Source organism: Oncorhynchus tshawytscha, linkage group LG13 (genome assembly GCF_018296145.1).
Source record: "Oncorhynchus tshawytscha isolate Ot180627B linkage group LG13, Otsh_v2.0, whole genome shotgun sequence".
In the NCBI taxonomy this organism is placed as follows: Eukaryota; Metazoa; Chordata; class Actinopteri; order Salmoniformes; family Salmonidae; genus Oncorhynchus; species Oncorhynchus tshawytscha.
In genome coordinates this window covers 33,940,762-33,955,644 of record NC_056441.1, presented here as the reverse complement: position 1 = coordinate 33,955,644, position 14,883 = coordinate 33,940,762, and positions in this window count along the sequence as shown.

The following is a 14,883-nucleotide window of genomic DNA, read 5'->3' as shown; positions in this document are numbered from 1 at the left end:
CTCCAAGACGTGTAAAGGCAACATGAGTCATGTCTCCTATCGTAACCCATGTATGACACGTGTGGCCCTCCTCTGTATTTTTTACTCGGACACTTATCAGATCATATAAGAACTATTTTGTATTTCCCTTAGCGAGGATTCAAGGCAGTCAGAGCTCGCCACCGTTTGTGACGTGTTTAACTTCAGTAGCAGGCCGCTATAGAGGGCCAGAGCAATGGAGAACCATGGCACGTTATCTTTAAGGTTAATAAACAAAACGGGTGTCATGTGTGAGGCCTCTTGGGGAGGTGTGTGGAGGGGGTGCTGGACCTTGTCTGCTGACTGATATTTATTCAAGACTTATTGACAGAAGTGGTGAGGGACTGTCACACATGGACGAGCCATGTCCTACCATATAGTGTGGGGGCTAAGAGGCATCTTAAAAACGAACATGTCCATAACAGAGCAGGACGTTACTTTCTAGGTGTTCACAAGTTTACACCTATACCTGCAATAATTGGGGACATGGGCTGGGGATCCTGAGGTGAGATGGAAGGTGTGAATGGGGAGTCTTTGGAGTAGACTATTGGATATGCCAACTGCCAGAATAGCTAGTAAAGTTTTTCAATGGGATCTATCATGGGGGGAGCCTGGGCATCTGAAATGTCTAACCTTTTTCAAAAGTCTGACTGTGAAAATATGTACAAAAAAACTAATTAAGGGAAACATATATAAAAAAAAACTCTTGATTCAATATGAAAAAGAAAATGGGTGGAGGAGATGAATCATAAACCCAGACTGAGAACCTTTTGTTTGATTAAGGGTGAAATCGTGTGTGAGAGATATATTATGTACAACCTACCTAGAAGCAAGTGATCATTATCTGCACATGTAAGATCAGGGATATTGCCTCTGTGTATTGAAACAGGTAAGATCAGGGATATTGCCTCTGTGTATTGAAACAGGTAAGATCAGGGATATTGCCTCTGTGTATTGAAACAGGTAAGATCAGGGATATTGCCTCTGCGTATTGAAACAGGTAAGATCAGGGATATTGTCTCTGCGTATTGAAACAGGTAAGATCCGGGATATTGTCTCTGTGTATTGAAACAGGTAAGATCAGGGATATTGTCTCTGTGTATTGAAACAGGTAAGATCAGGGATATTGTCTCTGCGTATTGAAACAGGTAAGATCAGGGATATTGTCTCTGTGTATTGAAACAGGTAAGATCAGGGATATTGTCTCTGTGTATTGAAACAGGTAAGATCAGGGATATTGTCTCTGCGTATTGAAACAGGTAAGATCAGGGATATTGTCTCTGTGTATTGAAACAGGTAAGATCAGGGATATTGTCTCTGCGTATTGAAACAGGTCAGATCAGGGATATTGTCTCTGTGTATTGAAACAGGTAAGATCAGGGATATTGTCTCTGTGTATTGAAACAGGTCAGATCAGGGATATTGTCTCTGTGTATTGAAACAGGTCAGATCAGGGATATTGTCTCTGTGTATTGAAACAGGTAAGATCAGGGATATTGCCCCTGCGTGAAACAGGTCAGATCAGGGATATTGTCTCTGAGTATTGAAACAGGTAAGGTCAGGGATATTGTCTCTGCGTATTGAAACAGGACGGTATTGTGGTGAAATGGAAGAGGAAAGCCTAAGTAACTATTGTGACCTTGAAGAAATAGAGAAAGAAATTCATTTTATCCTCTATTGCCCTTTCTACCACGATATACGCTTGCTCTTATTCCAGAAAGCACACCAGATATACCCTGGTATTATGTGGCTGAGCGATGAGGAGAAACTGAAAGGTTTTTTTGTCCATTGTGTATTTCCGTTTGCAACTTGTCTCCTATATGAATCTTCTCTTTGTGCAAGACTGGGTTCATATGTCTGCTGTTACATTTTTCTGTATTTGTTTATCTGTATATATATATATATATATTTTTGTATTTTATTTCATCTTTATTTAACTAGGTAGGCCAGTTGAGAACAAGTTCTCATTTACAACTGCGACCTGGCCAAGATAGAGCAAAGCAGTGCGACACAAACAACACAGAGTTACACATGGGATAAACAAACGTACAGTCAATAACACAATAGAAAGTCCATATACAGTGTGTGCAAATGTAGTAAGATTAGGGAGGTAAGGCAATAAATAGGCTTTCGGGGCGAAATAATTAAAATTGAGCAATTAAACACTGGAGTGATAGATGTGCAGAAGATGAATGTGCAAGTAGAGATACTGGGGTGCAAAGGAAATAGGAAGCCGATTCTAGATTTAATTTTGGATTGGAGTTGCATATGTGAGTCTGGAAGGAGAGTATACAGTCTTACCAGACACCTAGGTATTTGTAGTTGTCCACATATTCTAAGTCAGAACCGTTATGTATGTATTTGTGTATGTATGTATGTGTATATATACAGTATGTATGTGTATATATACAGTATGTATGTATGTATGTATGTATGTATGTATGTATGTATGTACAGTACCAGCCAACAGTTTGGACACCTACTCATTCAAGGGTTTTTCTTTATTTTTACTATTTTCTACATTGTAGAATAATAGTGAAGACATCAACACTATGAAATAACACATATTGAATCATGTAATAACCAAAAAAGTGTTAAACAAATCAAACTATTCTTCAAAGTAGCAACCTGGAACACTTTTCCAACAGCCTTGAAGGAGTTCCCACATATGCTGCTTTTTCTTCACTCTGTGGTCCAACTCAACCCATTCCATCTCAATTGGGTTGAGGTCGGGTGATTGTGGAGCCCACAGCACTCCATCACTCTCCTTTTTGGTCAAATAGCCCTTACACCGTCTGGAGGTGTGTTGGGTCATTGTCCTGTTGAAAAACAAATGATAGTTCCACTAAACGCAAACCCGATGGAGTGCATTGCTGCAGAATGCTGTGGTAGCCATGCTGGTTAAGTGTGTCTTGAATTCTAAATAAATGACTGACAGTGTCACCAGCACATGCAGAGATCATCCGTTCACCTATTCTGCGTCTCACAAAGACACAGCGGTCTCAAATTTGGACTCATCAGACCAAAGGACAAGGCAAAGGGTGGCTACTTTGAAGAATCTCAAATAAAAAATAAATTACCTTACATTTAAAAAAATCTTTATGTGATGCACAATGCTCAGAACACCGGAAGAAGAATTATCATTGAATTACCACCGTGAATTATTGTAATGTTTGTTTATGTGTCAATTAATCCCATAAGGTATGGGTTGCCAATAAGCAATTTGACATGAAAAATAAAATGTCATTGATATAGTCCAATTAAAGGGTCTTACATGACAGCCTGTGATATATCAGGCATATACACACATTGCCCAACAATTCCTCACAGGCAGGAGTTATTCTGTATTGAAGAGGGCATGAAATGGTGGCCAATGTCTACAAACCCTTTTATTGACCGCTATTCCAGTAGAATACATTTGATTGTTGACTCAGTGATAGCAAGTCGTAACAGACCATGAAAGGCAATGACCTAATGATGGAAGGGGTCACCACGAGCCCCGGTCAAAAGTAGTGCACTACAAAGGGAATGGTTTGCGATTTTGGGAAACAGCCTTTGACTAAAACACTCTGAATGAAGGAGCGAGAGAAAGAGAAGGATGGATGTGACAGAAGACCGCCAAGTGCCACCTTGCAACAACGGCTGTATTTCGATGGGCGTCACGATGACCTCACAATGTCACACAGTTCCCTTATTCTACATGGTCCAATCCTAATTTGAGATCCGCACATAAATCCCATTATAATCAATGCATGATATACACAATTTGTGCATAACTCTGTCCTATGGATTCAATGAGTCGTATCTTGTCACCGCATTTACTTAGTGTTCCCCCTGGATGGCATAATGATTCGTAATGTTCTGAAAGTACATTGAAAAACATATACTATACGGAAATGGTGCCCCTGATTAGATTTTGTACTCCTTGATACTGACAACCATCAGAGCAGAGCACCTCATGGGAAAAAAAATAACCCCTCATCAATACTTTTATTTTACTCTGCTGTAAAAAGAATAGCGGCGACCTTATCCGTGGAATGGATGCTTTTCCTGTGTCAAGATTGAGCGAGGTGCTGTCATCGTCATATTCACTGCTGTTATGCTGGCTAATCGAGGGTTCTAAAAAAAATGAAGGGGGGGGGGGATAACTTCACTGATCATTTTAGCCCAGTGAAGTGTTCAAGTCAAAAGGGCGCTGAGATGAATCAAGCATTCCCTCTGAGGGAAGAAAGGGATTTTCAGCTGAGTGACAAGGATATTAGGATACTCCTCTTGTCTCTTCAATCTATTGTGTCTGTCGCTTCGTTTGTAAGAGTCACTCCTTGAAGGAGTGAAGAGAGGTTTATGTTATTTGACTGGACAGGGTCATACTGTAAATTCATAGTAGCACAATTGAAATAGGTCTCTGACATTATTGTGCAATTACGGTCACTTTTTAAAAAATGTACAGTGAGCTCCAAAAGTATTGGGACAGTGACGACCCTCAAATTAAAGCTGACATTCTGCACTTTAATCTCTATCATTTCAAATCCACATGGCAGGAAGTACAGAGCCAAAACAACAGAAAATGTGTCACTCCCCTAATACTTTTGGAGCTCACTGTATGTACTGTGTATAGTATATACAGTACCAGTTAAACGTTTGGACACACCTACTCATTCAAAGGGTTTACTTAATTTTTTTCTATTTTCTACATTGTAGAATAATAGTGAAGACATCAAAACTATGAAATAACACATATGGAATCATGTAGTAACCAAAAAAGTGTTAAACAAATCCAAATATATTTTATATTTTTAACCTTTGCCTTGATGACAGCTTGCACACTCTTCGCATTCTCTCAACCAGCTTCATGAAGTAGTTACCTGGAATGCATTTCAATTAACAGGTGTGCCTTGTCAAAAGTTCATTTGTGGAATTTCTTTCCTTCTTATGCGTTTGAGCCAATCAGTTGTCTTGTGACAAGGTAGGGGTGGTTAACAGAGGTTGACATAACTATCATCATGATGATCATCAAATCGAATCAAATATTATTGGTCACGAACACATATTTTGCAAATGTTATTGAAGGTGCAGCGAAATACTTATGTTTCAACAGTTCAGTAATACCTATCAATACAAAACAATTCACACAACCCCCCCCAAATAACAAAATTAAGAAATATTGTATTGAGCAATGTCAGAGTCCAGAATATAAATATATTTTATAATTATGCAAACATCCGGAGGAGGATCAGTAGTTGAACCTATGCCCCAGTTTGTCATTATACAAGGAACAAACATAACAGGTACCAACGTTGATGCACCTGTACTGTCTGTGGCTTAGGTCCTTGATGATCTTTTTAGCCTTCCTGTGACATCAGGTGTTGTAGATGTCCTGGAGGGCAGGCAGTGTGCCCCCAGTGATGCGTTGTGATGACCGCACCACCCTCTGGAGAGATCTGTGGTTGAGGAAGATGCAATTGCCCTGCCATGAGGTGATACAATGCACTCACACTGATACAGTGCATCTCAAATAAAAAGAAATCAAATCAAATCAAATCAAATTTTATTTGTCACATACACATGGTTAGCAGATGTTAATGCGAGTGTAGCGAAATGCTTGTGCTTCTAGTTCCGACAATGCAGTAATAACCAACAAGTAATCTAACTAACAATTCCAAAACTACTGTCTTATACACACAAGTGTAAGGGGATAAAGAATATGTACATAAAGATATATGAATGAGTGATGGTACAGAGCGTCATAGGCAAGATACAGTAGATGGTATCGAGTACAGTATATGTGTCACGTTCTGACCTTTATTTCCTTTGTTTTGTATTTATTTAGTATGGTCAGGGCGTGAGTTGGGTGGGCAGTCTATGTTTGTTTTTCTATGTTTTGGGGCATTTCTATGTTTCGGCCTAGTATGGTTCTCAATCAGAGGCAGGTGTCATTAGTTGTCTCTGATTGAGAATCATACTTAGGTAGCCTGGGTTGCACTGTTTGTTTGTGGGTGATTGTCTATGTTGTAGCTTCACGGTCGTCATTTGTTTATTGTTTTGTATGCAGTGTCAGTACTTTCTTTATTAAAGATTTACCATGGACACTTACCACGCCGCATATTGGTCCTCTGATCCGTTTCGCCTCTCCTCTTCAGATGAAGAGGAGGAAATCCGTGACAGAATCACCCACCCAACTCGGACCAAGCGGCGTGGTAAACAACAGCGATGACAGCAGCAGCAGCAGCAACAACAGCTGCCAGCATCACAGGACTACACAACTTGGGAGGAGATAGACAGGTGGGCGGTCGACCCAGGGAGAGTGCCGGAACCCGCCTGGGATTCAATGGAGCAGTGCAAGGAGGGTTACAGGAGGATGAGGTTGGCGAAGCCAGCACGGCAGTGCGACAGGTACGAGAGGCAGCCCCAAAAAATTTTTTTTTGGGGGGCAGACGAGGTGTGGTACTAAGCCAGGTAGCAGACCTGAGCTCACTCCTCGTGCTTATGATAAGCAGCGCATTACTGGTCAGGCACCGTGTTATGCGGTTAAGCGCACGGTGTCGCCAGTGCGTGCCCATAGCCCGGTGCGCTATAGGGCAGCCCCGAAAGTGCCATGCGAGTGTGGGCATTGAGCCAGGGCGTATGGTGCCTGCTCAGCGGGTCTGGTCGCCGGTACGCAGTTTTGGTCCAGGTTATCCTGCGCCGGCTCTGCGTGCTGTGTCTCCCGGGCGCTGGGAGGGTGCAGTGCGTCCTCTGCCTGCACTCCACTCGTGCCGGGCAAATGTGGGAGTGGAGCCTAAGGGAGAGGTGCGTGTAGTAAGCACTAGATCTCCCGTGCTTACCCACAGCCCGGTTCAACCTGTGCCTGCACTCTGGAGGGTCCGGGCTAGAGTAGTTGTCCAGCCTGGGGAAGTGGTGCCAAGGTTGCGCACCAGAGCTCCAGTGCTCCCCACAGCCCGGTCCTTCAGGTGCCTCCTAACACCAAGCCTCCTGGGGGTCTCCCCAGCCTGGTGGTTCCTGTGGCAGCCCCACGCACCAGGCTGTCTCTCTGTCTCCTCCCTGCAGGTGGTCCTGTCTGTCCGGCGCCGCTGCCGGAGTCTCCCGCCTGTCCGGCGCTGCTGCCGGAGTCTCCCGCCTGTCCGGCGCCGCTGCCGGAGCCTCCCGCCTGTCCGGCGCCGCTGCCGGAGCCTCCCGCCTGTCCGGCGACGCTGCCGGAGCCTCCCGCCTGTCCGGAGCCTCCCGCCTGTCCGGCGCCGCTGCCGGAGCCTCCCGCCTGTCCGGCGCCGCTGCCGGAGCCTCCCGCCTGTCCGGAGCCTCCCGCCTGTCCGGCGCCGCTGCCGGAGCCTCCCGCCTGTCCGGAGCCTCCCGCCTGTCCGGCGCTGCTGCCGGAGCCTCCCGCCTGTCCGGAGCCTCCCGCCTGTCCGGCGCTGCTGCCGGAGTCTCCCGCCTGTCCGGCGCCGCTGCCGGAGTCTGAGGCGCCAGAGCCCGTCAGCCCAGAGGCGCCAGAGCCCCTCTGTCCAGAGGTTCTGCCCCTCTGTCCAGAGGTTCTGCCCCTCTGTCCAGAGCTTCTGCCCCTCTGTCCAGAGCTTCTGCCCCTCTGTCCAGAGCTTCTGCCCCTCTGTCCAGAGCTTCTGCCCCTCTGTCCAGAGCTTCTGCCCCTCTGTCCAGTGGGGTCATTGAGAGGGGTGGCCATGGTGAGAAAGCCACGGAGGCGGACAATAAGGCGGACTAAGACAATGGTGAAGTGGGGTCCGCGTCCTGCGCCAGAGCCGCCACCGCGGACAGACGCCCACCCAGACCCTCCCCTATAGGTCAAGGTTTTGCGGCCGGAGTCCGCACCTTTGGGGGTACTGTCACGTTCTGACCTTTATTTCCTTTGTTTTGTATTTATTTAGTATGGTCAGGGCGTGAGTTGGGTGGGCAGTCTATGTTTGTTTTTCTATGTTTTGGGGCATTTCTATGTTTCGGCCTAGTATGGTTCTCAATCAGAGGCAGGTGTCATTAGTTGTCTCTGATTGAGAATCATACTTAGGTAGCCTGGGTTGCACTGTTTGTTTGTGGGTGATTGTCTATGTTGTAGCTTCACGGTCGTCATTTGTTTATTGTTTTGTATGCAGTGTCAGTACTTTCTTTATTAAAGATTTACCATGGACACTTACCACGCCGCATATTGGTCCTCTGATCCGTTTCGCCTCTCCTCTTCAGATGAAGAGGAGGAAATCCGTGACAATATGAGATGAGTATGTAAACAAAGTGGCATAGTTAAAGTGGCTAGTGATACATGTATTACATAAAGATGCAGTAGATGATATAGAGTACAGTATATACGTATACAAATGAGATGAATAATTTAGGGTATGTAAACATTATATTAGGTAGCATTGTTTAAAGTGGCTAGTGATATATTTACATCATTTCCCATCAATTCCCATTATTAAAGTGGCTGGAGTTGAGTCAGTGTGTTGGCAGCAGCCACTCAATGTTAGTGGTGGCTGTTTAACAGTCTGATGGCCTTGAGATAGAAGCTGTTTTTCAGTCTCTCGGTCCCAGGTTTGATGCACCTGTTCTGACCTCGCCTTCTGGATGATAGCGGGGTGAACAGGCAGTGGCTCGGGTGGTTGTTGTCCTTGATGATCTTTATGGCCTTCCTGTAACATCGGGTGGTGTAGGTGTCCTGGAGGGCAGGTAGTTTGCCCCGGTGATGCGTTGTGCAGACCTCACTACCCTCTGGAGAGCCTTACGGTTGTGGGCGGAGCAGTTGCCGTACCAGGCGGTGATACAGCCCGACAGGATGCTCTCGATTGTGCATCTGTAGAAGTTTGTGAGTGCTTTTGGTGACAAGCCGAATTTCTTCAGCCTCCTGAGGTTGAAGAGGCGCTGCTGCGCCTTCTTCACGATGCTGTCTGTGTGGGTGGACCAATTCAGTTTGTCTGTGATGTGTATGCCGAGGAACGTTTGTGAGGGTCTTAGGGACCAAGTCAAATTTCTTCAGGCTCCTGAGGTTGAAGAGGCGGTGTTGCGTCTGTTGAGCATTCCTCACCACACTGTAGTGCTGCGCGATTAACATAAATGTTGGTTATTTTTGGTTAAAAAAACCTAATTGGCGGAAGTCGGATCAATTATTTGAATTTCACTTCGTTCTGAGCTCAAAGCGCACATTGAGAGAAATCTCATTCCGCCTGGACTGTGCAATGTATTAGGGAGTTGTAGTTTTCAACAGGCCAATATTCTACATAATTTGGCGCATAAAACGTGGTAATTAACTACAATGACCATAATCCATTGCGCATCTACTGTACTACAGAAGAGACAAGAATGCGTGATCGTGAGGGGATATAGAGAGCAGCTTTTGCTTCGTGAGGTATCTCTACCTGAAAATACACGATCAAAGTGATTGATAGTTGGCATTCAGCAGTCATAAAAGTATGCCTTATTTACTAAGAAGAACTACAAAATAGTGATTTTGCCAGACAGCGTAGGCAGCAGCTCTATAGAGATGAGATGATGACTTGGAATTAAATAATAAAGTAATCAAATAAAACAAATGTAATATACACAACAACTGAAATATTTGATTAAAGTAAAGTAATGTGAATAAATTATGGTTAATAAGTGATAAGCAGTAATGGGCATTCACTACAGTCATGGGACTTTTATTTAAAAAAAAACAAGATTATTTTTTAATAATTGAACCGAAACCTAACCGACCTCAAAAAGCACTAATCGCTCAGCACTACCATGCTGTCTGTGTGAAGGGACCATTTCAGGTTGTCAGTGATGCGCATGCCAAGGAACTTGAAGCTTTTCACACTCTCCACTGCAGCCCTGTCGATGTGGATGGAGGCGTGCACTCTCTGCTGTCTCCTGAAGTCTGCAATCAGCTCCTTCGTTTCATTGAGGGAGAGGTTATTTTCCTGGGACAACTCCATCCAGGTCCCACACCTCTCTGTAGGCTGTCTCGCCGTTGTTGATAATCAGGCCTACCACTGTTGTGTCATCAGCAAACTTGATGATTGAGTTGGAGACGTGCGTGGCCACCCAGTCATGGGTGTACAGGGTGTACAGGATGGGGCTGAGCATGCAGCCATGTGGGGCCCCCATGTTGAGGATCAGCGTGGCGGAGGTGTTGTTGCTTACCTTAACCACCTGGGGTCAGCCCGTCAGGAAGTCCAGGACCCAGTTGCACAGGGCGGGGTTCGACTCAGGGCTCCAAGCTTAATGATGAGCTTGGAGGGCACTATGGTGTTGAAGGCTGAGCTGTAGTCGATAAACAGGATTCTTACATATTCCTCTTGTCCAGATGGGATAGGGCAGTGTGCAATGCAACGGGGATGGCATCATCCGTGGATCTGTTGGGGTGGTATAAAAATTGTAGTGGGTCTCTAGGAAAGTGGTCACCAACCATTCAACTACTGCACTGGCCAATCGGATAGCTCAAATCACCTGCCTACAAGTTTGATACTAGCCTGCGTGAGATGTCATAACTTTTAAAAAAGCATGACCAGAGAGAGATTGTCAAAGAATACAGCAAAGAACTGCTGTTTTTGTGAGAGAGTTCACGTTCAATGTTTTATTCAGCACTGTCAACACTGTTTTTATTAAACACTTTCTCTACTCCCACTCGCGCTCCAGCTCGACTTGAATGAGTTGCCAAGTGTAACGATAGCCTTGGTTTGTATTATTATTAGCAGCTTGTCGTGTATATTTTAATATTGAGGAATATTTCACTTTCTCCGGTAATAGGAACAACATGAATTTGTGCTTGAGGGAGATGCAAACGTGGCGTGACTCAAGTTTCGCAATCAGCTGGAAGACTGTGTCCCCTCTCTCTGTTTAGCCTCACCAGAGGAAAGGAAGGATAGATTTTTCCTTTATTTAATTCCCCAGCTACAATAAATGCAGCCTCAGAATACGCGGTTTCCAGTTTGCACAATGTCCAGTGTAGTTCCTTGAGAGCCGTCATGGTGTCAACTTGCGGGGAATATACAGTACACGGCCATGACGATGACCAAAGAAAATGATCTTGGGAGGTAATATGGTTGGCATTTGATGGTGAGGTATTCCAGATTGGGGGGGAACAAAAGGACTTGAGTTCCTGTACGTTCCCACAATCACACCACGAGTAGTTAGTTATAAAACATACACCACTACCTTTCATTTTTCCGGGGAGTTGATTGTTCCTGTCCGCACGATGGATGGAGAACATCGCTGGCTGAATGGATGGGGACAGTATAGCCGGAGAGAGCCATCCTTCAAATCAAATCAAATCAAATCAAATTTTATTTGTCACATACACATGGTTAGCAGATGTTAATGCGAGTGTAGCGAAATGCTTGTGCTTCTAGTTCCGACAATGCAGTAATAACGAGCAAGTAATCTAACTAACAATTCCAAAAAAAACTACTGTCTTATACACAGTGTAAGGGGATAAAGAATATGTACATAAGGATATATGAATGAGTGATGGTACAGAGCAGCATAGGCAAGATACAGTAGATGATATCGAGTACAGTATATACATATGAGATAAGTATGTAAACCAAGTGGCATAGTTAAAGTGGCTAGTGATACATGTATTACATAAGGATGCAGTCGATGATATAGAGTACGGTATCAACGTATGCATATGAGATGAACAATGTAGGGTAAGTAACATTATATAAGGTAGCATTGTTTAAAGTGGCTAGTGATATATTTACATCATTTCCCATCAATTCCCATGATTAAAGTGGCTGGAGTAGAGTCAGTGTCATTGACAGTGTGTTGGCAGTAGCCACTCAATGTTAGTGGTGGCTGTTTAACAGTCTGATGGCCTTGAGATAGAAGCTGTTTTTCAGTCTCTCGGTCCCAGCTTTGATGCACCTGTACTGACCTCGCCTTCTGGATGACAGCGGGGTGAACAGGCAGTGGCTCGGGTGGTTGATGTCCTTGATGATCTTTATGGCCTTCCTGTAGCATCGGGTGGTGTAGGTGTCCTGGAGGGCAGGTAGTTTGCCCCCGGTGATGCGTTGTGCAGACCTCACTACCCTCTGGAGAGCCTTACGGTTGAGGGCGGTGCAGTTGCCATACCAGGCGGTGATACAGCCCGCCAGGATGCTCTCGATTGTGCATCTGTAGAAGTTTGTGAGTGCTTTTGGTGACAAGCCGAATTTCTTCAGCCTCCTGAGGTTGAAGAGGCGCTGCTGCGCCTTCCTCACGATGCTGTCTGTGTGAGTGGACCAATTCAGTTTGTCTGTGATGTGTATGCCGAGGAACTTAAAACTTGCTACCCTCTCCACTACTGTTCCATCGATGTGGATGGGGGGTGTTCCCTCTGCTGTTTCCTGAAGTCCACAATCATCTCCTTAGTTTTGTTGACGTTGAGTGTGAGGTTATTTTCCTGACACCACACTCCGAGGGCCCTCACCTCCTCCCTGTAGGCCGTCTCGTCGTTGTTGGTAATCAAGCCTACCACTGTTGTGTCGTCCGCAAACTTGATGATTGAGTTGGAGGCGTGCATGGCCACGCAGTCGTGGGTGAACAGGGAGTACAGAGGGGGCTCAGAACGCACCCTTGTGGGGCCCCAGTGTTGAGGATCAGCGGGGAGGAGATGTTGTTGCCTACCCTCACCACCTGGGGGCGGCCCGTCAGGAAGTCCAGTACCCAGTTCCTTATCATCCATGTGGTGTACGGAGAGTGAAAACAACATCATTACTTTTTAATAGGGTGTCAAACAGTATTCATTATACGCAGAATAATTGCAGCACTTGTCAATCATGCTTTCCTTACACATGGTAATTATTCACATTGTATCCACTTAAAAATGGAAAATGAACTGGTCTTGTGTGGCTTCTAAAGAGCTTGCTCCACAGGACCACATTATCAAAAATTATTTAATGAGAAGTCATCCTTCAATGCTTGACTGGGCTTTAACAGTGTATTTAGGGGCTATAGGCAGTATGAACTTTGGACCCTGTACATGACCCTATTGTCTTAAAGGGATATAGTTTACCCAATTAACAAAATAAAATTGAATCCATTTTCAAATTCAGGCTGTAACACAACAACATTTTGAAAAAGTTAAAGTGTGTGAATACTTTCTGAAGGCCCTGTATGTCTTTTTTTTTACTGACAAATACATTCAATCAATCAGTTCATGAAGAGCTGGGTTCAAATGGTGTTTGCTTTCTTTTCAAATACTTTAGCTGCACTTGATTGAGTATCCCTGGCAAAATGGAAATAATTGCATAGCCCCAAAAGTACAAACTGAACCATCTGGAAATCAGGCTCAATCTTACTGCTCAAGGCATTTGAAAGAAAACAAATACTAAGTGAACACAGGTCTGCTATTGGTTCACATAACCATCATCATCCTGATCCTGACTGTCATCATCATCATCATCATCATCCATGTGTCAAACAGGGTGTCAAACAGTAAGCAGTACACACAGAATAATTGCATCACTTGTTAGTTATTCCTGTCTAACACAAGATAATTATCCACATTGTATCCACATAAAAATAGAAAATTAGCTGCTATTGTGCGGCTTTAAGAGAGCTTGTTCTACTGGATCTCATCAATAAACCATTTCCCCCACAAGAAGTCACCCTTGAATGCTTGTCTGGGTTTTAACAATGTATACATGGGCTATAGGCAGTATGGACGTTTCCACCTGCTTGGAACCTACTGTACATGACCCTGTTGCCTTACAGGGATATAGTTCACCCAAATTGCAAAATAACTTTTTGTTTTCTTATCTTGAAAGCAGTCTATGGACAAGGAGTCTTTGAAAGAGATTTGAAGGATATGATTTGAAGTTACTTTGTGATGAGTCAGGGTGCCAAATGATACTAAATGAAGAACTGTTTATGTCACGTAGAAAGTTAAACCACGAAATGACTGCCTAAAGTTTTGCGAACGGCACTAATGTTAATTGGTGCACATGCCACCACAGCAACAACAACCCGAAATAGACCTCTCTAATCGACTCATCAGACGGATATTTGCTCAATATGGAGAGCAGCAGATTTAATTAAATCTATAATTTCCTATTTTTCATTCTACCACCAGGGGAGAACCCACACATGGCATGGAACAAAAGGTTGGACCTTCAAAATGCCACCTGTCAAGTTTCAGCAACAACTAATGCACACAGCATTTCCTTGTTCTCTATGGCATATTCCTAACTTTGAGATCTGCAAGCGTAACTCAAGGTGTCACGCATGTTTCCCATTGTAATCAATGTCCGAGTTACACAATTGTGCATACTGTAACCCTAATATGGCTTCAATGAGTAGTAACTTGTTACCACATTTTCTTTTTTATTATCCATGGAGGCTAATTTATTCTTAGAGTGCATAACAAAAAAATAAACGTTCTGAAATTATTTTTTACCCTTTCATTCTTTCAACTGTCAGAGCAGAGCACCTCATGGGAAAAAAACAACCCTCTTCAAGACTTTTATTTTTCCCCTACTGTAAAAAATAATAGCAGTGTCCTTATCAGTGGATGAATGCTTTTCAGATGTGAAGATTGACGAAGCGTTGGAATCATCATATTCGGTGCTGTTATGTTGCATTATCGACTGTTCTAAAAGATGAAGGGGGAAAAAGCTTCACTGATCATTTTAGCCCAGTGAAGTGTTCAAGTCAAGAGGTGCTGAGATGAATCAAGGGAAGAAAGGGCTTTTAAGCTGAGTGACAAGGATATCAGATACTCCTCTTGTCTTCTGAATCTTTTCCTGTCTTTCGGGTTCTTTTGTAAGTGTTACAAACTCCTTGAAGTGAAGAGAGCTTTAGGGGCTTTGACTCGACAGGGTCATACTGTAAGTTCACAGGACCACAATGGAAACAGGTCTCCGATTAGAAATGTCCTTGTTTTTGAAAGAAAAGCACATTTTTTGT